Source organism: Macaca nemestrina, chromosome 14 (assembly GCF_043159975.1).
Source record: "Macaca nemestrina isolate mMacNem1 chromosome 14, mMacNem.hap1, whole genome shotgun sequence".
Taxonomy (NCBI): domain Eukaryota; kingdom Metazoa; phylum Chordata; class Mammalia; order Primates; family Cercopithecidae; genus Macaca; species Macaca nemestrina.
The window spans coordinates 14801292-14827821 of NC_092138.1; the positions used below are offsets into that span (position 1 = coordinate 14801292).

General features: G+C 40.7%; 1 protein-coding gene and 1 pseudogene across 4 annotated transcripts in view; one reads left to right on the forward strand and one right to left on the reverse strand.

The window, feature by feature from the left end:
• Window positions 1-26530, forward strand: part of LOC105498745 (FERM domain containing 3) — a 294366-nt gene that overhangs the window by 261987 nt on the left and 5849 nt on the right. The window lies entirely within an intron of this gene.
• On the reverse strand, window positions 9140-9220 carry LOC139358345 (U4 spliceosomal RNA; annotated as a pseudogene).

Consider the following 26530-nt stretch of genomic DNA (forward strand, 5'->3'; position numbering starts at 1 on the left):
CTGGCATAAACATAGTAGAAAAGCCACGCATGGCTTTCAACTGTAATAAGAGTTGAAAATATTTGTTTTCCCCTTACTGGCAAAATGAAAGCACAGTGGAGACACCAGAATTTCTATAAAGGAGAGTCTTGGGGGTGGCAATGGGTGTTAGATTAAAGGATCATGTGAAGCTGCTTTTGCATATGATCCAGAAAGTATCTTTATTGAAGAATAGATGGAAATTAAGAGAATGGTAAAACTAACTCTCACAAGCCACCCTTTAGCACCCTCCCTGCAAATGTTTGTGTATGTGCATGTGTGTGCTTGTGCTTAGTGTATATGTGAATGCATGCTTGTGTTGTGCGTGTGATGGAAAGTGTGTGGAAGGTGGAGGCAGGGATGTTCAAAAGGTTGCTTGCAGTGTCTAGCCCTAACCATAGATGGCTTAACGTGGTTTCATTGAAACTCTATAAAGTCTGTGTGTGAACATGCAAAGGCATTTTGCACATGTAAGAAGAGTATTGTCCTCATCCATCAGGCATGCCATGCTCTTGATCCCACCCACCCTCCACCCGAACACATAACAGGTGACTGGTGGGGCTGCTGCATTGTCTGTGCGTATGCCTTTCATGCACCACACAGTTGCTCCGATCTGTCACTGGTGAAGCCTCTGACAGCCCAAGGCTGCTGTGGTTATACCATGGTGAGTTCCTTATCTTACCCTCTACCAGGTTTGGTCTTCCTCCCTGCCTGTCTGACGTGAACAGTCTCCTGTCTCTTTTCTCCCTTTCTGTAGTTCCATGGCCATGGCTCAGACAAATTTACCCTTTTCTCATGCCTTTGGTGTCTTTTTTCCCACCATTTTCCCCCAGATGCTAAGCCATTTCTTCCCTTTGACTCAGATGTCTCAGGACATATGCATTAGCAGTGATGCGCTGTTGTTTTTTGTTCGTTTGTTTTTGTTTTTTGAGACGGAGTCTTGCTCTGTTGCCAGGCTGGAGTGCAGTGGCGTGATCTCAGCTCACTGCAACCTCTGTCTCCTGGATTCAAGCAATTCTCCTGCCTCAGCCTCCTGAGTAGCTGGGACTACACGCACATGCCACCACGCCCAGCTAATGTTTGTATTTTTAGTAGAGATGGGCTTTCACCATGCTGGCCAGGGTGGTTTTGATCTCTTCACCTTGTGATCTGCCCGCCTCAGCCTCCCAAAGTGCTGGGATTACAGGAGTGAACCACCATACCTGGCCTGCAGTGGTGTTTTTGAAATTTCTTTTGTGTTACGTCCCGTGGAAATGCAGAAGCTGTTTATGAATCCTGTGGAATCACCTTTCCCTTATGGTTCCTGCTAGCTGGTGATGGACTGGCCAACCCTCGTTCTAATTAGACTTGTCCCTACCACAGGGTTTCGTGATTGCTATTTGCTTTATTTTTCATTATAAAGCTTGTACATCATCTTCTAAAAAATTTAGAAATCACAAAAAAGCATAAATGAGCAAAAAACCCAAAACAAAACAAAACAAAAGTCCCAGCTTGCCCCCTCCTAGAGGCAATCAGTGTTAATGCATTAGCAATTTCTTCCCTATGCACTTTAATGCAGTTGCAGTTACCCAGTGTATTAAATTCTTAAAATTCCTGCTTTGTTTGTTTAATATTGAAAACACTGGTGCATGAAAACACATCGGAAATTGAACTGGAGATCAAACAATGAATTGGGAACATATTTAACACAAATACAGACAAATGTGTTAAATGTCCTAAATTAGAAGGAACTCATACAAAGTGCTGTTTTAAGCGTCATTTTAGCATTGCACATGCTCGGGCTATCCTGAATGTTCTTATTGAATGGCATCTATAGTCTCCAGCTGCTGATAAGCACATAGTAGCTGGAGTTGCTTCTGCAGGAGCTAGGAGGCCTCCACAGAGCAGAAGGCATCTCCTGTTTTTGTTTATAGTTGCAGTATCGGATTAGCAAAACAAAAATTCAGAATTATCACACCTATTGAATTCTTGAAGACAGCACCACAGTTTAGGTCGGCAGCTCCTCTAGGATAGAAGAGGCCAAGAACAGCTTAGAGGACAAGACATAAAGTCCTGAGCAGGCTCTGCAGATTCCTATTTTGCAGTCGTTTCAAAAGCTTTTTACCTTTTCTTTTGTGTTTTCCTCTGGAGCTATTCTCATCTTTGGAACTCTGGGATTTTTTTTTTTTTTTTTTTTTTTGTTCTGACAACTGAAATACTCATGAGAAGTTTATATCACTTGAAAGAGGATTTAGAAATTTTGAGTATTTACTGTGTTGTAAGGAAGCTTAGTGCCTTGTTCCTGATACAAGCTCAGTGCATTTTATCTTGCAAAGATTTTGTATTTTACATCTTAAGACACCAATAGTGTGCATCACTTCAATTCTGTAGTTGGCTAATTCTCCACAAATAGTGCATTTTATGAGATATAGCATCCCACAGTGGAAGCATAGCAGTGGTTCAGGTGGCTGCTGTCTTTCTGCATTAATGTCTCAGATGAAACCTGGTGTTGGCTCCTCTGCCAAGCAGCCGGGTGACCACAGACAAGACTGTCCACCTTCTAGAGCTTCATTTTCCTCATCCACAAAACAAGAAGATTGGATTTGAGCACAACTTAAATGCTTTCTAGCTCTTAACTCTGATTCTTTTGCTGAGTGTCAAGGTAAAAAAAAAAATCCAAGACTGTGGCTTGAGGTCTTTTTACTATGAGGATGGGAACTTGGGGACAGGAGTATTTTTCATAGCTTTCGAGAGTTAAAGGGAGGATTGAGGAAGGTCTAGCCACAGGGGTTAGCAACATACAGCCTGTGGTGGGCCCAGCACCATTTGTTTCTGGCCTTCAAGTGAACAGCTACGTTTGAGATGATGATAAAAGTACCTATAGCATATCCTCCAATTTGCCTCTTCAACTTTTAACTTTTAAAATTTTGCCAGCAAAGCTTGAAATTTACAATCTAAGGCTTCATATAAAACGTGTGCTGGTCTCTGATCTAACATATCCTCAGGATTCTTCTACAAACGGGAAAGCCTGAGAGGTGAGAAAATTTACCCAATGTCACATGGTTGGGTGAATATTCTGGAAAGCTGGGATTACATCCTTATTCTCAGATTCCTGGCCCAGCTATCTTAGATGACATTGAACACAGCTAAAACGACTCAACTGCTTCTTGCTAAAACAGAATGGATAACTAAGGAACTACATCTATTTTTCAATTATGGCAAATGAATGATCCAAAGAGACAACATATTTTGCTTAACTATGGGTGATCTCTGTGGTTCAATGAGCAGAGCTCTTGTGTATATGGGACGGTGTGCAAGGCTTTGGTTTTCCAGCACAGCATGCCAGGACCTGCTGACGCCCCAGAGACTTCCATCACCCTAGAAGGAGTGGTGAGAAGGCTGGGGACCCAGTGTCTTGCAGCAAACAGAATTCTTGGTAGAGACACGCTGCAGGGGAAACAGACTTCCCACAGGAAGCTCGTTCCCTTCGGGAATCATGTTCTGATTTTAAAGTTGAATTCATTAAATAAGGAATGACTCACTCCGGGGCTAGTTCTAATTACTCATTTGCTTACAGTCTGGGTTAAGAGTGACTGTCTTAGTGGAAGCGATTCAGCAGCAGAGCTTCCCAAATCATTCCTCCTGCTCGGGTGAGCATTTTGCTGCCCCACTTAATAATTAATTGCTTCAAAGGACTTGGCTAGGGTGAAAAAATCAGTCAGTCAAGTGTCCTAGGAAGTAGTCTAGTCATCGTCCTTGAGGGCTGGGATGTGAGCCAGAGGAGAGCGTTGTGTGACCAGCTGTGACAGCCACTGTGGTCTGCGGAGGGAAGACATTTTGCTTGGCACTTCGATAAATAAACACTCTCACCACTTCCCTAAGAAACCACAGGAGAGGAAAGGCGAAAATATTACTAAACCGATTGTTGCTAGAAAGCAGGAGCTAGAATGTTCTGAGTGTTAGATGCATGGGGTTCTATTCTCTTGCATTTTTGTCAGTGGGTTGGTAGTGAGTGTTAAGTAGATGTTCTTTGCAATCCCCAAGCTTATGATTGAGACAGGATCTCAGAGCCTCTCCCTCCTTCTCCTCCCTTCTCTTGAGATCCAGTGTCACTTAAATGGGAGAAAGTGTTGGGCAGTGTGTGCTGGTTACCATTCTTTTAGGTGGACTCTTTATAATAGATCTGAGGCAGTGCAGGCAAGGTTCAGAGAAGAGGCTCTGTTCAGCTGGCTCAAGACTGGGTCTTGGGAGTGTACACTCAGCGCCATAAACAGGAGTGCAGTCTCCTTCCTGGTTTGTCAGATGGTGAATTGGAGGTCCTAGAACTGTGGCTTCCAGAGCAGGGTACATACAGTGATCCACTGGGGTGCAGGAAGAAATTATTCAGACTTCTACTGATACTTTATTTTTATCACCTCTTTACAAAATTTCTATTGTATAGGTTTTATAATGTGCATAATATACAATGACAGATATACATGTATCTAATTTATAAATAAATATGCAGTTATTTGTATGTACAAACATTTTTTCCGCAAAAGAAGATTTGGAAACGGCTGCTCTAGATCTTGAAGATGAGTCTACCAAAACGAAAAGGGGGGCGGGGGATGTGTTTTTGAAACTCTGAAATCTCTGTTCATGCCAAAGCCCTAGATTCCAAAATAGATGTGAGAACTGTCTGCTCTAGTTACGGTGGTGACATGCCATTTTACATGCTTTTGGTCTATCACTCCGGTAAACCAGGGTGAGTCACCCAAACACAGTCAGGGCTTTTGCCAAGCTATTGGGTAGGTGCTGTGTCACTCTCATTTAAGCATTGTAGGGTGGCCCCTAAGTCCGCAATATACACAGGTGCCGGACTGCACTTGAGTGGACTCCGAATACAGTATTAATGGGGATTCTCTGGTGGCAAGAAGAGCATTGGACAGAGAATGAGAGGGCCAAGCTTTGTTCATTTGATAAACGTTTACTTCTTTTCTGGCACATGCTGGACATTGATACCACCTAGATCTTATTTTCTCTTCTGTAACACAAGATAAGATTATTTCTGAGTTTCTTCTTCACTCTGATTGTTCTTTAATAATTCTTTCTCCAGATTGCTGCTGTTCTTATTTACATGGTTTTAGATCATTGTTCATTGCTTTTGAAAGCAAAAGGGATAGCCATCTTCTTTTTTGCTTTTTATTCTATGAAAGACGGTTTTATTTAACTTTAAAAAAATTTTTAATTTATTTTTAAGTTCCAGGATACATGTACAGAACGTGCAGGTTTGTTACATAGGTAAATGTGTACCATGGTTGTTTGCTACACCTATCACCTTATTACCTCACCTAGGTATTAAGCCCTATATTAATTAACTATTTATCTTGATGCTCTCCCTCCCCACACCCCCTGCTGACAGGCCCCAGTGTGTGATGTCCCCCTTCCTGTGTCCATGTGTTCTCATGGTTCAACTCCCACTTATAAGTGAGAACATTCGGTGTGTGGTTTTCTGTTCCCGGGTTAGTTTTCTGAAGTTAATGGCTTCCAGCTCCCTCCATGTCCCTACAAAGGACATGATCTTGTTCTTTTTTATGGCTGCATAGTATTTAATGGTGTATATGTACCACATTTTCTTTATCCAGTCTTTCATTGATGGGGATTTGGGTTGATTCCATGTCTTTGCTATTGTGAATAGTGCCGCGACGAACACACGCTTGCTTGTATCTTTATAATAGAATGATTTAGATTCCTTTGGATATATACCCAGTAATGAGATTGCTGGGTCAAATGGTATCATCATCTTTTTTAATGTGGTAACTGAAACACAAAGAATGGGGAACAATGATATTTAAAAGCAAGGTTTAACTTTTTTCCTAAAAGAGCCCTCACTTTAGAGGCATCCAATTGGGAACTTTTAAAATCTTCATATCTCCACTTCAACATTAGAAATGTGATAATGGTCAGATGCTTTGAGTGAAAGAGAAATAAATAGGGTTGTCAGAATGACTCACTTGATAATCGGAACATAGGCTGGAAATTTTGTTATTAAAGAAAGGGTTATCTATATTTTAAAAATAGAGCATCCTTTGTGATCTGTGGTCTTCTCAGTACCTGCCTAGCCCCTTGGCCTAGCTGAACAAATAGGCCCCTAAATACAGGCTTGGCCCCACCCCAGCTCTAGGACCAATTGTACCCTTACCGGGGAGGGAATGGAGAAGCCCAAGCCCAGCCCTTTGTATGGGCCCTTAGTCTGCTCTCTCTGTTGCTCTGCCCTGCTCTCTGGCTCTCATGCCCACCTTCTTCCCTTTCCTGAGTCCCTGCCTTGGTCCCCATCCCCACCCCCAGCACTCTGCTCCCCCAGGACCTTGACGGCCCTTGTTCTTGGGGCTAGACCGTGCTTCTGACTCTGACCCTGTGGCTGGGGACGTGCCCCTGCTTGCTGATTGACAGTCTGCCTGGGTCATCCTTCATGTCTTATGTCCCCTGGGGCCATGTTCTGTTTCCAGAACAGGCTGTTGGTTAACAATTGCCTAAATAGTAGAGTCAGACTTGTAAATGCTTGCCTTTCCCTTTAGACTCCTCCCATTGCCCAGTGGTCATAAGATACTGAATTGTCAAATCCATCTGCAAAATCCTATTTAACCTTTTCAGTATAACCCAGATGTATTTCCACGGCCACCCAAGCCATGTGCAGCCCCTCCTCTCTGTCTACTGGATGCTGCGGTTATTGCCTGAGGGGTTCTCTGCTTCCACTCCTATCCCCCTCCTCCCATACATATTTTCCATACAGTAGCCAGGGGATTATTTTGGTAAGTGGAGCTCAGATCTAGTGATGTTAAAGTCTCAGCTCCTTCCTCTGGCCTGTGAAGCCCTGCTTGCTTTGCCTCCTGCCCACCCTTCAGACTGTTTCCCACTCTGCCTTGAATAGGCTCAGCTCATGGCAATCTCAAGGACCTTTGCAAGAGCTGTTTCCCCCCACCCAGGAGGGTCTTCTCTCTGGTCTTTGTATGGCTATTTCTTTTCTTTACATTTTAGCTCAAATTTCAGCTCCTTGAAAGGTCTTCCCTGAGTGCCTAATTCTGAGTAATTCCTCCAATCTACCTGTTTGCTCCCTCTCATGCTATCACCCTGTTTTATTTTCGTCAGAGCACCTGATGCTATCAAACGCTTTCTCACTTATTTGATTATCTTCCTGTTTGTTGACTGCCTTCCCTAACTAAAACACCAGCTCCAAAAGAGCAAGGACTTTACCTTGTTTCCCTCACTATTCCCAGCATTTAGGGATGTTCTGGCACAAAGTAAGAGCTAAACTAATATTTGCTGAATTAAGGAACAAATGAATGAATGAATGGATGGATTCTAAATGCAACCAGGACAACACTTATTTATATAAAATAAAGCATACCAGTAGAATATTCTCCTGGGATTAGGGTTTGCCAGAAGCCAAGCATGCTTTTTTGTTTTGTTTTTTAGTGTGAACTCAAAAGCAACACTAGGCCAAGGTGATGGCTCATGCCTATACTCCTAGCACTTTGGGAGGCCGAGGCAGGAGTGATTACTTGAGTTCAGGAGTTTGAGACCAGCCTGGGCAGCATGGCAAAACTCTGTCTCTACCTAAAATAAAATTGCCAAGGGTAATGGCAGGTGCCTGTAGGCCCAGCTACTCAAGAGGCTGAGGTGGAAGGATCACTTGGGCCTGGGAATTTGAGGCTACAGTGAGCCATGATCACACCACTACACTTTAGCCTGGGCATCAGAGTGAGACTCCGTCTCTTAAAAAAAATACCATAGTCACTGTAGAAAATTTGGAAAGTACAAAAACACAAATAAAATTTTAAAACCACCTGATACTCAAACTGTTATAAATGTGTAGAATCCGTCTATATATTATCGACAATTTTTATAGTTTTAACAAAAATATAATGGAGATGCTATTTTATAATCTGCTTTTTCACTTCACAAGATAACATGAATATTTCCCATGACATTAAATATTCTTCTATAATTTTATATTCAATAGACATATAATATTCTACCACATAAATATACAAAAATATTTCTTACCATCTATCCTCCACATATCTCACCAAACTGTATATGACAATATCTCTCATTGTAGCCCTGCAAAAACTGGATATAACACTTTTAAAAAATGTTTGATAATTTGGCCGGGTGCGGTGACTCACATCTGTAATCCCAGCACTTTTGGGCGGGTCAGCTGAGGTCAGGAGTTCAAGACCAGCTTGACTAACATGGTGAAAGCCCATCTCTACTGAAAATACAAAAATTAGCCGGGCATGGTGGCGGGTGCCTGTAATCCCAGCTACTTGAGAGGTTGAGGCATGAGAATCGCTTGAACCTGGGAAGTGGAGGTTGCAGTGAGCTGAGATCACACCATTGCACTGTAGCCTGGGCATATATATATATATCAGATATATATATATATCAGATATATATATATTTGATAATTTGAAAGACAAAACTTACAGTGGTTGGCAACTTGTTTTGCATGTAGTGACCATTTGCTCTTCTCTTTTTGAGTCACAGCTAGATGCAAGGGAGAGATGCCCTTGGCTAGGGAGTCGGGTGGAAGGATCGGGTTCTGCTACCTCTAGCTTCTTGATTACATGGCAGCAACACAAGGAGCCTACAGTTCCAGAAGAGCCTGGATTTTTCCACAGGGAGACACAGATGCCCTGTTTATTAATACCATCTGCAGAGCTGTTGAGAAATGGAGAACAAAATTAAAGCTTCATTTATTTATGTAATATAATGTAATTTCCTTTACTCAGAGAAAAATGTTTTATCTTTAATTGTGACTTATGTCTGGAATTAATGAAATAATAAAGCAAAAGTGATAGAGAAACAAATTCATCCTGTATGGAGACAAAGGAAGTAGACTCTTGCTTGAGAGTATTACACAGAAACCAAAAGAGGGTGTTCTAATTGGAGCCAGTAAGTTCAGTGTTGTCATCCATTTATTCTCCAGGAAACCTTGGGAGACCACACTGGCATCTGGTAAAACTTCACCATCAATAGATTGCCTCGATGTATCCAAATCATGGAACATCAGGGAACTCTTAAGCCCTAGGTTCAACCAAGATAAAGGAAAAAACACTTTGTTTTTATGGATGGAAGAATCTGAGTTATAGGTAGCCTTGGTCAGTGAGATAGTTTAATTAGCCAATAATTGCACCTCAGGTAAACCTCATTGGCTACAATACTGCCACTGTGCAAAGCTGAGATAGTTTAAATTATACTACAGGAGAATTCCTCATGCATGTTTCTGAAGAATGCATTATAGTTGTGAAATTCCCTGTCTGGTCTCTATGGGAGCTTTCAGCTGGTTTCATCCATGGACAGCTATGGAAGGTTTCCCTTCGTGTTACTCCCACCCCTATAGTTGGAGTAAACCATAGGTATTCAGGCCCTAGTTTTATTCATCAGAGTTTGGTGTACCATGGGCTGTTGAGTATAAGGGTGTTTCTTATAGTAGGTAAATCAGAGAGGAGATGGACAATTATCTTGCTGCACAATCTATGGGTTGCTTGTTGCGTAATGATGTTCACAGTATATGGTGCTTGATCCTTAGAGGTTGGGGGTCCCTTACCTCACCATCTCCTCTACTTGTAGCTTCTTCACTTTTCCCTTCAGATTATTTTGTCCCATCTGTAGGTCAGGGAGGAGATCTTTCTGCCTTGGAGCAATGACTTGATCTGCTATTCATGGTCACTGTTTTATTTTTGGGTGGGCTAGTTTTGCTGCCTAGGCTGGGGATCATTAGAAGGCCTTCAGAAATTTTGTAAGCACAGGTGGATGGAGAAGCTCATTGATCAGTATTTCAAAATATGATTTTTGTTCTTCATTTGTATTTAGAGAGAGACAAGGCAGAGAAATGGAGAGAAGGAAGTCAGAATCCCAGGCGTAGTGTTTTCACAGAGTAAAGTGATTCTGACCCCCTCTCCGTGATCCTGACCTCCAGCTGGGTCCCATGCTACTGCTCTGTGCTTTCAGCTGCTTATTGGACATCTCCACCTGGAGGGCACATAACAGTTCACATTTAACGCATCAAGCTTAATGTGTTTACAACTCCACTCATGACTTCTTCTATCTTCAAAACCCAGTCTCAAACCTGCTCCTGCTGACTTGGTTGATGACATCACTGTGTACACAGCTGTCCCAACCAGAGGCCTGGAAGCCACCCTTGCCTTGTTACCCTTCCCCACACTCCATGTCTACTCAGCCACCAGAGTCCTGTGAATTCCATCTCAGAAGAAGTCCTAACCACCTGTGCCCTGCTATCCCCTCTTCTTGTCTTTCTTGGAACATTGCAACATCTTTCTTCTTGATCTCCCTGTAGCCCATCCCCTGAACTCTTGCCACAGTCTTTGCTGGAAGTAGTTTCTGGAACCTGCCAGTTGACTGCATGGAGAGTCCAATCCCATACAGTGGGGCCAATGGTTCCTCACACACTGGCCTCCACCCTCCTCTCCAGCCTTAGTTCCCTCGAAGGCCTTTTGTCTCGCCTGGACCCTCTAATCCTTCTCTCTCAGACAAAGCTTCTCCTTCCAGCACCTCCTGTCTGTGCCAATTCCTTCCTTCTCGTGCTGGTTCCCTCTGGCTATTCTTTTTTCTTTTCCTTGCTGCACCAAGTAAATTGATACTGATTTCTCATGTGGCTCCTCCTTTATGACATATTTCTTGGCTCTTGACATGATGTGGCATTAATAGTTTTCTCCTCTGTTTATTTCTTCCTCAGGGTGCTTAAAACACCTCTTTCTAACTATCGGTTTAAATGTCCAGCCTAAGTGGTGCCCTGCCCTTGGGGACTGCTCAATAAGAGACAGATGACTGAAGGGAGAGGACTCAATCTAGCTGACTCTTCTGGTCCTGACCTGAAGACCTAAGATTAAATATAAGTCCTGAGTTGTGGAGTAAAACACAAAATCCAGAGTTCTAATTTGCTTCCACTGAAAACTCATAATAAGTACTATGCATATTTATAATGCATCAGGCTTTTTATATCATTTAAAAAGAACAAATGTGCCACGCGTGATGGCTCATGCCTGTAATCCTTAGTGCTTTTGGAGGCTGAGGTGGGAAGATCCCTGAGGCTAAGAGTTCAAGACCAGCTTGGGAAACCTAGTGAGAAACTGTCTCTATAAAAAATTTAAAAAAATTATCCAAATGTGATGGTGTGTACTTGTAGTCCTAGTTGCTTGGCAGACTGAGGCAGGAGGATCACTTTGAAGCCCAGGAGGTCGAGGCTGCAGTGAGCTATGGATGGGCCACTGGACTCCAGCCTGGGTGACAGAGCAAGACCCCATCTCAAAAACAAACACAACACAACACAACAACAACAACAACAACAAAACCAAGTGACTTTTTTTGTATTTTTTGCTCTAATTTTATTTTAAAATACATTTAAATGTTATCCTATTGGAGCAGAATATGATGATTTTAGACATTTGTGCATAAATCTCACAGTCAATTTCTTGGAGGGGGTGAGGAACTGTATGCATTTTTTATAACATAGGAGCAAGTGACTTAACAAGAGTAACTGTCTTGAGTCACAAGCATGCTTTTTGACTTTCCTTACCTAAGTTAACTGACTGCTTTGCATGATGTGCTCTTTCCCGTTTATAAATAAGTTGGACAGTCAGGAAAATACAAGGAAGTAACTCATGGTGAGGAGGTCTTAGAGTGACTGAGAACAGTGGTGATGAAGAGAGCCCAGCTGTGCTGCTTGAACTATACTCTGTCTGCAACTGTATTCTCCAGAGGATTTTTATTGACCTTTCCCCTAACTCTACAAGGTGATGCTGGGCCCCAGAGACCAGTGATCTCAGCTTACAGGCAGGAAACGTTCAGTCTGATAGGGGAAATCGTAAGAGGAACAGTGTCCAATATGCCAAAGCATCTTATGCGTTTCCAGGGTTTTTTTCATGTAAGTTACCATAATTTGATATTCATGACCATTTCTTTGAATTGGATAGAACAGATACTGTTGTCTCACTTTCCAAACAAGGAAATTAAATTATACAGATGGTTGATTACCTGGCCATGTGGTCCTGTCTCTCAGTGATGTTGGAAACAGCTTCCCATTCTTTTTACTATATACCCCTCCTATCACAACTATATTATTAAAATTATTGTTTATATATTTTATTAAATTCATACAATCTTTAAAAAGTCCTGTGAGGTATCTGTTAGTCCCAAGGACTCTTTATAATGGATATTTAATGTCTAACCTGATTACAAAGAACATTTAATGAATGTAATAATATTTTATTATCTTTCCACTTGGAGTTAGCAGTTAGCTACAATTTCAGTGAATCTCTAAAACTATTTTAACTAACGACTGACTCCACTATACTTGTCAAGTCTGTTAGTTACTGATGTAGATAAATTGCATGATATTGATGATGATATAATTATAGTTAGTATTTATTAAATGCCTATTCCATGTCAGGAACCCAGTCATGTAAGCACCCGGTATCCTCACTATTTTGCAGATAGAAAATTGTGTTCAGCAGGCTTCTGTAGGTTTCCCAAGGTAATAGGCATGACCAGGTTAACTCCTCACAATACTGCTATTATTGGAGAGGAGCAACTCGTAATAGTATGTTAAGACATATGGTTGACAGAAGGAAGAGAATTCAGGCGATTTGAAATCCTCACGGTCTTCCTCTTGAGCATTTAAAAGAAACAACAAAAAAATGACCATGTGTTGAAAAAAAATTGCTAACATTTATTGAGTAATTTGCCGTGCAAGGCACTGATCTCAGAATGCCATGTGTATTAACTTGATTAATCCTCACAACCACCCGTGGAGGTATACCTGCTTTTACGTCTGTAAAATGAAAGCTCTTGTGACAGATGTGGAAACTGAGGCTCAGAGATGATAAACGATGCAGCCAGGATTGGAACCCAAGAACTGCTCCAGAGTCTGTGCTTTAAATCTTGCCTTCTAAAATTACTTACTAGGTTCTGGTTCACAGGAACCAGCTCTATGTGAGGCACCCGATAGGTGTCTCTCATTTCCTTGTCATAACAACCATGAGAGGAGTTGTTGTCTCCATTTTACAGTCAAAGCACCAGGACTCCAAGTTATCCAGTAACTTCCAGCCACTCACAAAGTAGAGGCAAGATTGTCGCCTTTCCCCAGATCTATGTCAGGTGGTTTGTGCAGGAGCAGCCATGGAATTCAGGCCCGTGAACAGTTCTTATCACTGAACGCCGTTCTACTCCTTTGGTTTCAGGCTGACTTAGGAAGCAGTGTTTCTGACAAGTCATTATGGAAAATCGATTCACATCTTCTGCTTTCTTTGGCCTCTTGTCACTGCCCAGACATGCATTACCAATTCTCAAACAAACAAATGAATTGAAACAGGAACAGTATTCAAGGGCATCCAAATGTTGTGCTACTGATACTGTTCAGTGGAGCACAGTGGCCCGAACCAGAACAATGCTCACTGTGCAGGATCCTGCAGAATCTTTGGCTTGGTTCCATATTCCCCGCTCTCTTTTCTTGTTCCTCTTGAAAGGTAGCCACCCCTGTGGGCAGAATCAGACAAGGTAGAGAGAAATGGCTGAGACAATATAGAATGCTTGTCTTGCTAGCTTATCTTTCTCCATGAAAGGAGAAGATCCATAAAGAACAAGAGTAAAGGAATCTACTTATGATCTCTGAAAAGAAGCATAGAGAGTGAGAGCAGGTTTAAGAGAGAGAAGAGTGAAAAACATGTGAAATGTTAAATATTATGACGGGCGATAGTTAAAATAGTAATAATACTTTTGTTTGTTTTTTGAGACGGAAGTCTCACTCCGTCTCCCAGACTAGAGTGCAGTAGTGCGATCTTGACTCGCTGCAACCTCCGCCTCCCAGGTTTATGTGATTCTCCTGCCTCAGCCTCCCGAGTACCTGGGATTACATGTGCCCACCACCACGCCCGCTGATATTTTTGTATCTTTAGTAGAGATGGGGTTTCACCATGTTGGCCAGGCTGGTTTTGAACTCCTGACCTCAAGTGATCTGCCAACCTCGACCTCCCAAAGTTAATAATACTTTTAAAATGAAAGGCAGAAAGGAGGCATTTGAAACAATGGTGAGATGTTAAGCTTGAGAATTATGGAGAATGACTGTCCTGATAGAAAAGAACAGAAATAAAGTATGGTGATAGTTTTGTTTCAGGTTTTTTACTTGTTTTCTCTTTTGTTTTTGGAAAGTCTTTTTTGGAAAAACCTTTTGGAAGGTCTGTTTGTTTCAAGTGAGCTGTCAGGTCATATGTTGTTTTAACATGATGATAAACATAAAGATTTATCTATATTCCTTCCAGACTGGCCAAAGGGAGATTTCCTCAGTGTTGAACCCTGGTCTACTGCCATGCAAATGAGCCCCCATTAATCTATGAAATTCATCATGTGTTACTGCAAAGTAGCAATTTATCACCAACAGTGATGTTCAGATTTGTTCTTCAGTGTCCTGAAGATTTTTAGTAGCTCTTCAAGGACCACTGTTGGAGACTAGTGAGGGAGGTGTAATAGGTACTACTCCTGGTTCCCACCTTTGCATCAGTCTATCTGTTTTATACCTGGGGATTCTGCTCAGAATCATATCATCAGGCGGGATTGCAAAGGATTGAAGATTTTGAGACCTTTTAGGGATATTTTCCTTTTAAGCTTCAGGGTTGAAAATTAACTAACTCCTGTGAGTGTAGGAACTCCTGTGCCACACTGGAAGCTGCTCACCCAGGAGAGGGGAGTGGGAGGCCCACTGAGGTCCCTGGAAATGGCCTGCCCCACCTCAGACTGCAGTGCACGGCTGGCAGCACCCGTTTTCCCTTCTGAGATTTACTGTCTGGTCTTACTTTTTTCCCGTGTGCAGTTTTACACAGTCGACACCACACTGTTTATTTAAAGATGCTTTTTTCATTGAGTAGCATATTGCAAGCATTTTCTCACATCATTAAATTCTTCTAAACATGAATTTTAATGTCTGTGCAATATTTCATCATATGTATTTAACCATTTTCCCACTGGAAATATAGATTGACTTAAAAAACATTTTTGGCTATCATAAATGATACTCTGATGAACATCTTTGTCTAAAGATTTTTGTCAACATTTCTGATTGTTTTCTCAGGGTTAATTCTTAAAAGTGGAATTTCTGGTTCAAAGAATACCACAGCTATAAAACTCCATATATTTTGCTAATTTTCTTTCCAGAAATGCTAAATCAATTTTATATTGATGCGTAACAACATGGAGTTTCAATTCCTGCTCTGAATAAACCTTTGTTTCATAGAGGATTATTAGAAAATCATCTTTTGGTGACAGATATTTGAAGTAGAAGAATGTGTGCAGGTGTGTTGAAATTGTGTGAGGAATATTTTTTCTTCTCATCCTTTTCATGAAAAAGATGAGGAGAAAAATGTAAGAGCGAAGAAATATAACTTTAAGATGAATGAGGGGGCAGTTACTAATCCGTTGAAATTTTTTCAAATACAGCATGTCTTTAAACAAATGAAAACAGTTTGCATCCCTGAGCACTTCCCCTGGGATGCAAGCACATTTTATACCTTAGATGTACGAGTGCAGGACTTTCAAAGTGCTAAGAGTCAGGATGTAGTGGTTGCGTGGTACCTGCATTTAAAACACAAACTTTAGTCAGCCGATATTAATTGGAAGCCTAGATTCAAATCATGGCTTTGCCACCTACTAACTTCGTGATTGTGGTCAGGTCAGTTACTCTCTCTAAGTTGTTTCCTTATCTGTAAAGTGAGGAAAATATTAGCATTGTTATGAGATGGAGATAAGGCATGTGAGGAATTCAGCACTTTGAAAAGAGCTGAGCTGACCACGACGGCAGCCGTATGTAGCTACTGAACACTTGAGATGGGGCTGGTTCGAATTGAGATGTGCTATACATGTGCAGTGTGCAACACACTTAGTGTGTCCAAAGGCTTAGTCCCAAAAAAGAATGCAAACTCTTTATTAATAAAAGAGTTGATTATTAATAAATGTTGACATCATAACATGTTGAAATACTATTTGTATATCTCGATTTCAAATAAGACACATTATTAAAATTAATTGTAATACATTTATTTTGCTTTTTAAATGCTTTATTTCCCTCTTTGAAGTGGCTTGTGTTATAATTTTATTGGACAGTACTGCTCTAGAATATAATAAAGGCTGAAGGAGCAATTTTTAGAAGAAAAGGTGGGTGATTTCTCCATTATGGAATTATCCAGTTGGCATCTTATCTTTTGGGGGCATTCGATTCTTAGGAAACTATGAGGCATTTGGACAGGGTCCTCTGTTTTGGTCCGGATGGTTTAGAAAGGCTGGAGTAGGGATGATGCATAATCTTTCATTGTTTGTTAGAGGGGTGAGTGGAGAGTTTAAAAATAGCGTCCCTCCCTCCTCCCCTCCCAATGCTGATCCCTCATGAGTTATTTCTGTTGGCCGCATTAGGAACCTGACATTTGATTCATTCAGTGGGTCCTGCCTAGGTCCTTTAAAACAGAATGGACCATTAGGGAAAGGCTGCCCTGGGCCATGACAGGCTGAGGAGACCAAGGGGATTGGAATAACCAGTATGGCAAAATGCTTGGTCAAGATCCAGACTCGACGAAGCCTCCAGTTGCACATGGTGAACCACTGCAACAGTAACGTGTTTGTTCGTCTGCTGAGACTCGGCTCCAAGGTCACAGCTCGGAACGCTGGTATGTGTGGTGCCCTGGGCTGTCATCCTGTGCCTGAAGTGTGTGGGCTTCCAGCTTCCTGCTCACTGCTGGTGGAGAGAAGCCCAGGGTGAATTTGGTGTCAGAGATTTTTGATAAGGGTGAGAAGAGAGGGAGGAAGGGAGAAAAGCAGAGATAAGTGGGAAGGAGGGTGAGCAAGCCAGTGCAAAGGGGAAACAGGAGGGTGTGTTGCCTTGTTCAAGAAAAATGATACAAAGTTGTCGTAAATACAAATTACCCCCTAGTCAGCAGTGAGTCAAGGCAGAGGGAGGCAGTGGTGGTGTGTACCTCCAAATTGTTCCGTAACGTGAGAAGATGAGGGAGAAGGCAGAATGGATGATCACAACACGCTCCCCCTCCTTTCATTGTTGAAAGGGCAGATCTCACATCTGCTTGCTTGCTGGGGTGAGGCAGAGTGCCACTTTATCCTCAAGGCATAGTTTTACTCAAAATATCAGTCAAAGAATTGGAACTGACCTTCTGCCAATTTCCTTTTCATTGTAAATGTATGTTGTTATTGTATGGTCCTTGAGGGAAATAGGAACTTAAAAAGTTAGAGCTTACAGCAAGAAAAAAGCTGTGGCTGTATGTGTACATGTGGTTTTTACCAATTGATTAAAACAAAGTACACCCTGGGAAACATCTGCAGTTGGCTATATCTCATGCACATGTGTGGAACTGACTTCTAAGTGAATTGGGATGAAATTGATTATATTTGTATAATGACATAAGTAATACATGATGTGTTCTTGTTAGAAAAGATTTTTTAAAAGAACAAATATATAGATGCTTTCCGTTAATACTCCCAATAGTTGATCTATGAATATTGCCACGTGGGATATAGGATTTTTTTTTTTTACAAATGGGATTGTTCAAGATACAGTATTGCAGAATTAGCTTTCTTACTTTATCGTATGACTTGAAGGACTTTCCATATCCATACATATTAATATACATCCTTTTTAGAAATGGCTGGATAATATTAGGTAATTTAAAGATATAATAACTCAGTTATTTAATTACCAAATTATCGTTGGAAATGGTTATGTCTCATCTTTTGGCTGTAACAGATGGTACTGCAATGCATATGTATACAGAGGCATTTCTCTTTAATAGATGCTTCAAAGTGTAATTGTTGGGTTGAAGGATATACAAATTGTAACTTTTAATGGAAATGGGCAAATTATCCTCTAAAAGCAAATATTAACAAGGTGAGTATGAGCTTGTCTATTCCCCCACGTAATCACTCACCCTGATATGGCCAGTTTCTTAAAAGTTTTGCAAAATGGTTGAAAGGAAAATGAGATTTCATTGTTTTAATTTGCATATCCCTTTTTATCAGTGAAGAGGAGGATCTTTTCAAATAATTGTCTATTTTCTTCTTCTGAGAATTGCCTATTTATTTACTTAGTACATTTCTGTTGTGTTTCTGTCCTTTCCTTATAGATTGTAGTGTTTCTTTTTTAATCTGAGTATGAATCCTTTATATTTTACAAATATTAATGTTTTTTCTCCTAATTGGTTCTTGGCTTTCAACTTTTACTTAATGTTAACTTTATGACACAGGCATTTTTTTTTTTTTTTTTTTTTTGAGACAGAGTCGCGCTCTGTGGCCCCTGCTGGAGTGCAGTGGCGCGACCTCCACTCGCTGCAAGTTCTGCCTCCCGGGTTCATGCCATTCTCCTGCCTCAGCCTCCCAAGCAGCTGGGATTATAGGTGCCCGCCACCACAATCGCCTAATTTTTTGTATTTTTAGTAGAGACAGGGTTTCACTGTGTTAGCCAGGATGGTCTCGATCTCCTGACCTCGTGATCTGCCCGTCTCGGCCTCCCATAGTGCTGGGATTACAGGGATGGGCCACCGTGCCGGGGCAACACAGGCACTTTTTATATGCACAGAGAACTTCTATGTGTGCAGACTATTTACTTTTTGTATATTTTAGGTTTCTTTTTTCTTGTTAGTTTTCTGCATGCCAAGATTAAAAAAGTGTTTCCTGTTTTTATTCTTCGTAATTAATGCATTTACTTGAACTATATGAAATTGCTGATAATAACTGCTTATGACCTTCAAAATTGGCAATTTCACGTAGTATCTATTTTTTTTTTTTTTTTAGTTGAACCTTTTACCTTCTTTACCTTTTTTTTTTTAGTTGAACCTTTTGCCTACATGTGCATGACACGGTATAGGGATATACCTTTCCCCTGTCAACAATTGGTTAGCAACTTTTTGCAAAACTTTTTCATAAACAAATTTCCCATTATATTAAAGAGTATATTTCTGAATTATATCTTTTATTATTCCTGCTCCATTACTATACAGTATAGTTTTAATATCAGGTAGGTCAAGTTTCCCCTGCATTGGTTTTTTTTAAAGGAAGTTATACTTTTAGAGAGATTTTTAGGTTCACAGTAAAATTAAAAGGAAGGCACAGAAATTTTCCACATATGGGGAGTTTCCCTCACATATGCTCAGCCTCCCCCATCATCAACATCCCAAACAAGAGAAGTACAGTTTTTACACTTGAGGAGCCTGCACTGAGACGTCATGACTATCCAAAGCTGATAGTTTGCATTAGGGTTCACCTTGGTGTTGTACATTCTGTGGGTTTGAACAAATGTTTAATGGCATGTATCCACCCCTATGGTATCATACATAATAGTTTGACTGCCCTGAAAGTTCTGTGTTCCACCTATTTATCTCTCTCTTCCCCTAATTCCTGGCAACCACTGGTCTTTTTATGATCTTCGTAATTTTCCTTTTTCAGAATGTCAATTAGTTGGAATCATACAATATGCAGCCTTTTCAGACTGGCTTCTTTCACTTCATAATATGCACGTAAGGTTCCTCTATAGCTTTTCATGGCACTTCTTAGCACTGAATAATATTCCGTGGTCTGGGTGTGCTCACTGATTTATTATCCAGAAGTTTTTGATTATTCATGTATACGTTTACCATTTGTCTTTTTTGAAAGTGTGTTGGGATTTCTACTGAAATTGCATCAAATTTTAGATTAATGAGAGGAGAGCTGAATTTTCAATGTATCAAGGCCCCCCATTCAGGAATATTATTATGTTTTTCTATTTATTGAGATTTTCTTTTATACTGCTTTGGTATATTTTAACATTGTCCTCATACAAGTTTTTCAGACTTCTTGTTATGGATATTCCTGGATATATATGGCTATTTACATTTGTGCATTTGGCTCTTTCAAATGATACTTTCCATTATCATTTTTTCTATTGTCTCTGTTGTATGCAGTAAACCACCTGCTTTAATACGTTGATCTTGCATTCCAACACCTTTTTAAACTCTTATTTATTGTCCTGTTTCATTTTTCATGTCTTTTCTATGTAGATTTTTCTATTATCTGGAACTAGAGTTTTGTGCCTTACTTTCCAATATTTACACTTCTTATTTTTTGTCTTCATCATATTGCATTATCTAGGGCCAGTACTGATGTGTGGTGATAATTCTTTGTAACGTTCCTGACTTTGGTGGGAATTCTTCCGAAATTTTGCTATTATAAATGTTTGCCATGACATGTAGTGATTTCTACAATTTTCTAGTAGATATTTCAAGTCCCTGCCTTTCAGGAGATAAAATTTTAATGGAAAAACCCATAATAAATCTGCAGCACAGTGTAATGACTGACTGTGAAGATAAAGAGATCCACAAGACGGTATGACAGCTGCATCAGTTAGGATGCCATCATCAGCAAGTAATGAGGAATTCTAATTAGCACTGGTTTAAATAAGGTGATTTATTATCCAAGACAAGTCCAGAGTCAGAGAGGATTCCATGGTTGAGAACCAGTTTCATTTTATCTCTACACTGCTCTTCTCAGTCAGCCAAGCTTCCCCTCATGCAGTTGCTGTCAGCACCATAGGACGGCTGCCAGTTTCTGCTGTTTCTTTCACTTACAACAATGTCAAGAGATAAGGAGTCTGTACCTTTCCAGGATGATCTTCTTAGAAGTAAAAACCTTTCTCAAAAATCCATCCCCTCAGGCCCCCTCCCCCTACCTCTCTTCTTCTCCCCTTTGATTTTTATTTTCAGGTTTGGCCCATATGCCCATTTTAAAACCAAATGTGACCAAGAGACTGGAATTACCATGACTGGCTTAGACTAATCATTTGGAGAGAAATGGGCCATAAGGAGTCGACCATGAAAAGTACCAGATAATTAGCATATATCTCAGTCTGGGAGTAGGGGATAGGAGAGCCTTCCTGGAGGATGTAACACATAGGGTCTTATAGGATGAGTAAGAGCAATCCGGGTGCAGAGGACACTCCAGGAAGAGGTAACAGTCTGTGCAAAGACACAGAGGCATGACATAGCATGACACATATGGGAACCCTCAAAAGATGGGCATGGAGGTAGCATATGTGGTAGATAGAGTTTTTTGTACTAGGCTAAAAAGTTTAATTTAATATTTAATCTGAAAGACATGGGAAACCTTTTAACAAGAGGATTGATGTAAATAATTAGGCATTTAAAAATGATTATTCTGGAAACAACTTACAAGGATCTGGACTGAAATCAAGGAAACCAGTTAGGAAGCCATTGCTATCATCCAGTTAAGAAGTGGTAAGAGTGGAGAGGCAGGGATAGCTTTGAAAATGAAGACGGTGGCAGAGTTTGCAGAAGTTAATGACAGATGTCAGCAGTGAGTGAGAAGTAGTTTTGGCCAATCCTTGGGTTGCTGATACAAGAGACTGAAGAAAAGATGGTGCCATTTACAACATAGTTAGTGGTGCAAGAGGGAAAGAGGTGAGAGGGAGGTGATGCGTTTGGGTTTGGATGTATTGAAGTTGATGTTCCTATGTACAGTTTCCTGGTAAATCTCATTGGAGGGTTTTGAGTTGAAATGGACCAGAGATTTATCAACACAGATTTCCCAAATTAAGTTATGTTCTATGTATTTTCTGATGGTGGTTTGTATTTCTGTGGGGTCAGTGGTGATATCCCCCTTACCATTTCAGATTGTGTTTATTTGACTCTTCTATTTTTTCTTCTTTATTAGTCTAGCTAGCAGCCTATCTAGTTTATTAATTTTTTTTCTAAAATTCAGCATCTAGATTTGTTGACTTTTTGAATTTTTTTTTTTTTTTTTTTTTTTGGGTGCCTCTCCTTCAGTTCTTCTCTGGTCTTGGTTATTTCTTGTCTTCTGCTAGCTTTGGGGTTTGTTTGCTCTTGGTTCTCTAGTTCTTTTAGTTGAGCTGTTACACTGTTAACTTGAGATCTTTCTAGCTTTTTGATGTGGGCATTGTAAATTTTCTGCTTAATGCTGTTTTAGCTGTATCCCAGAGATTCTGGTACATTGTCTCTTTGTTCTCATTAGTTTCAAAGAACTTCTTGATTTCTGCCTTCATTTCATTATTTACCCAAGAGTCTTTCAGTAACGGATTGTTCAATTTCCATGTAGTTGTGTGGTTTTGAATGTATTTCTTAATCTTGAGTTTTAATTTGATTGCACTGTGGGCTGACAGACTGTTATAATTTCAGTTCTTTTGCATTTCTTGGGGAGTGTTTTACTTCCAATTATGTGATCAATTTTAGAGTAAGTCTCATGTGGCAATGAGAATATATCTTCTTTTTAATTTAGGTGGAGAGTTCTGTAGATATCTACCATGTCCACTTGATCTGGAGCTGAGTTCAGGTCCTGAATATCTTTGTTAATTTTCTGTCTCCACAATCTATCTAATATTGCCAATGGAGTGTTAAAAATCTCCCACTATTATTGTGTGGAGTCTAAGTCTCTTTGTAGGTCTCTAAGCACTTGTTTTATGAATCTGGGTGCTCCTGTATTGGGTGCATATATATTTAGGATAGTTAGCTCTTCCTGTTGAACTCTTTATCATTATGTAATGACCTCCTTTGTCTTTTTTGATCTTTGTTGGTTTAAAATGCTGTTTTGTCAGAATCTAGGATTGCAACCCCTGCTTTTTTTCTGTTTTCCATTTGCTTGGTACATTTTCCTTGATCCCTTTATTTTAAGCCTATGTGTGTCTTGGACATGAGATGGGTCTCTTGAAGACAGCATACTGATGGGTCTTGGCTTTTTACCCAGTTTGCCATTCAGTTTCTTTTACTTGGGGCATTTAGTCCATTTACATTTAAGGTTAATATTGTTATGTGTGAATTTGATCCTGTCATGGTGCTAGTTGGTTATTTTGCAGACTTGTTTATGTGGTTGATTCATAGTGTCACCAGTCTGTGTAGTTCAGTGTGTCTTTGTAGTGGCTGGAAATGGTTTTTCCTTTCCATATTTCGTACTTCCTTCAAGAGCTCTTGCAAGGCTTGTACAGTGGTGACAAATTCCCTCAGCATTTGGTTTTCTGAAAAGAATCTTGTTTTTCCTTCGCTTATTAAGCTTACTTTGGCCAAAGATGAAATTCCGGGTTGGAAGTTCTTTTCTTTAAGAATGTTGAATATTGGCCCCAGTCTCTTCTTGCTTGTAGGGTTTCTGCTGAGCTGTTAGTCTGATGAGTTTCCCTTTGTAGGTGACCTGGTCTTTCTCTCTGGTTGCCCTTAACATTTCTTCTTTCATTTTGAACTTGGAGAATCTGATGATTATATGACTTGGGGATGATCTTCTTGTGGAGTAACTTACTGGGGTTCTCCTCATTTCCTGAGTTTGAATGTTGGCAGGTCTCGCTGGGTTGGAGAAGTTCTCCTGGATGATATCCTGAAGTATATTTTCTAACTTGGTTCCATTCTCCCTGTATCTTTCAGGTACCTCAATCAGAATCAGGCATAGGTTCAGTCTCTTTACATAATTGCATATTTCTCAGAGGTTTTATTCATTATTTTTTATTCTTTTTACCCTACTCTTGTCTGCCTGTCTTATTTCAGAAAGATAGTCTTCAAGTTCTAAGATTCTTTTCTTGACTTGGTCTATTCTGCTATTGATACTTGTGATTTCATTGTGAAGTTCTCATGTTATGTTTTTCAGCTCCATCAGCTCCATTATGTTCCTCTCTAACCTGGCTCTTCTGGCTATCAGCCCCTGTATTGTATCACCGTGATTCTTAGCTTCTTTGCATTGGGTTAGAACATACTCCTTTAGCTCAGTGATGTTCGTTATTACTCACCTTCTGAAGCCTACTTCTGTCAATTCATCCATCTCAGCCTTAGCCTAGTTTTGTGTCCTTGCTCGAGAGGTATTGCTGTCATTTGGATTAGAAGAGGCATTATGTTTTTTTCAGTTCTCAGTGTTTTTGCATTGATTCTTTTCATCTTCGTAGGCTTATCTGTCTTTGATCTTTGTGATTGCTGACCTTTGAATGAAGTTTTTGTGGGGTCTTTTTTGTTGATGTTGTTGTTTTCTGCTTGTTTGTTTTTCTTTTAACAGTCAGGCCACTCTAGTCTAGGGCTGCTGCAGTTTGCTGGGGCTCTGCTTCAGACTCCAGTTGCCTTAGTTTCTTCTATCCCTGTAGGTATCACCAGTGAAGGCCATGAAACAGCAAAGATGGCAGCCAGCTTCTTCCACTGGAAGCTCCATCCCAGGGGTGTACTGACTTGTTGCTGGCCTGCATGCACCTGTAGGAGGTGGCTGGAGACTCCTGTTGTGAGGTCCCACTCAGTCCAGAGGACTAGGATCACAGACCCACTCAAAGAAGCAGTCTGACTGCTTTTTGGTAGAACATGTGTGCTGCATTGGTGGGGACCCTTTCTCATTAAGACGGCCTCTATTTCCAGAGCAGGCAGGCTGGAACAGCTGAGTTGACCAGACCACAGAAATGGTGGCTGCCCCTTCCCCTGGGAGCTCCATCTCAGGGAGAAATCAAAACTCTGTAGAACCCTGGCTGGAATGGGTAAAGCCCCCACAAGGAGTCCTATCCAGTGAGGAGAAATGGATTGGGGTCCCACTTAGGGAAGCTCTCTGGCCACAGTCTGACAAGGCAGCTGTGCTGCATTGTGGGGTACCCTTCCTCTTTCGGTCTGTCTCTGTTCTCCACAGCCAGCAGGCTGGAGCAACTGAGTTGACTAAGCTGCATAGATGGTGGCCATCCTTTTCCCCAGGAACTTGGACCCATCTCAAACAGACTCCAACATACTGCTGTTAGCTGGCTGGGATTCCAAGCCAGTGGGTCTTAACTTGTGAGGTGCTGTGGAAGTGGGGCCCACAGAATGAGGCCACCTGGGTCCCTGGATTCAACTGCCTCCCTGGGGATAGGTACAGAAGGATTTCCTGCCTTGCCAGGGATCCTGGGCCGGAGTATGTAAAACTCCTGGGTCTCTGTGTGTGTCTGAGTGGCTGCTCTGCCAAGACTCCACACGGCTCTGTGTATCAGACCCAAGGCCCTGGTGGCCTGGGCTCACAAGGGGATCTCCTGATCTGCAGGTTGCGAAGATCTAAAGGAGAAGTGTGGTTTCCTGGGCAGGGTCACACAATCACTCACCACTTCGCTTGGCTGGGGGTGTGGGTATCTTTGCTTCTGTGCCTCTTCCAGGTGGGCCGTCCCCCCGCCTTCTGCTTTTCTTTATTCTCTGTGGGTTGAGCTGTTTGCCCAGTCAGTCCCAACGCAAGAAACTAGGTATCTCAGTTGAAGGTGCTGCATTTACTAGCCCCTATTTATTTGTCTCCATGAGTGCCGCAGACTGCAGCTGCCTCTAATCGGCTCTCTTGGGTCCCAGCATTCTGAGTACCTGTTTTCAATTCTTTGGAGTATGTACCTGGGAGTGATATTGCCAGGTCAACTGGTAACTCTATGTTTGATTTTTTTGGGGAACTATCAGTTTTTTTCCCACAATGACCAGAACCATTTATAGTTTTATTGGCAATATGCAGAGTTCTAATGTCTTCACATCCTCACCAACACTTGTTATTTTCAGTTTAAAAAAAAAATTGTTGCCATTTGAGTAGGCATAAGGTGGCATCTTATTGTAGTTTTGACTTGCATTTCCCTGATGATTAATGATGTTGAGCATACTGTCATGTGCTTGTTGACCTTTAGTATATTTCTTGTATTTTTATGGTATTTTCTATTTGGACTTCTCAGTGCTATCAGACTAGAGCTATCATGAAATATCTGTTGATTTTTGTATGACAAAACCAGTAAGTCATGCCTGTACACCTTGAAGAGAGAAAAATCACGTAACAGATTCGTTAAAATCTGGTTTATGGTTCCCTAAATGCACCTGGCTGCCATTTTGGTTGTATGGTAGATCCATCCTGGAGGATACTTCTTTGATGCTAACTTTATTTCCCACTATGAATCCAAGATTCAGATTTGGCAGAGTTAGCCCTAGGTCTGACCATAGGTAACTTGATTTCCCATCAGTAAAATGAGGCATTGATAAATACCTCTCTCTCAATAAACATAAAAAAAGTTCTTACCCTTTGATTAAGCAATTTCCCTTCTGGCATCTATCTATAGCAAATGAACCAAAACAAGAAGAGAAAAAAAGCTTTGTATGTAAGGATGTCTCTTATAGCATTTTCTCTTTACAACTGCAAAGCGATCTAAATGTTTGACAATAGGCAACTAATTTATTGCATAACTAAATAAAAAATGTGTCATCTTTTATAAATAATACCAGTGGGAATTTGTTTAAACATAGAAAATGTTTATGTTAAAAATTTAAATGCAAGAAGCATGATTTAAGCTTGGGTATAAAATATGATTGCAAATATATAAAACTAGAACACAAAATTGTGTCTAGAATGAAGACTAGAAAACAACACATCAGAAAAATAAAGAGATTGTCATTGAATGACACATTCTGTGGTTTTACTGTGATATTATATTGGGTGATAGTGTTGACCTCTAAAAAAATCACTGCTCATAATTATAATC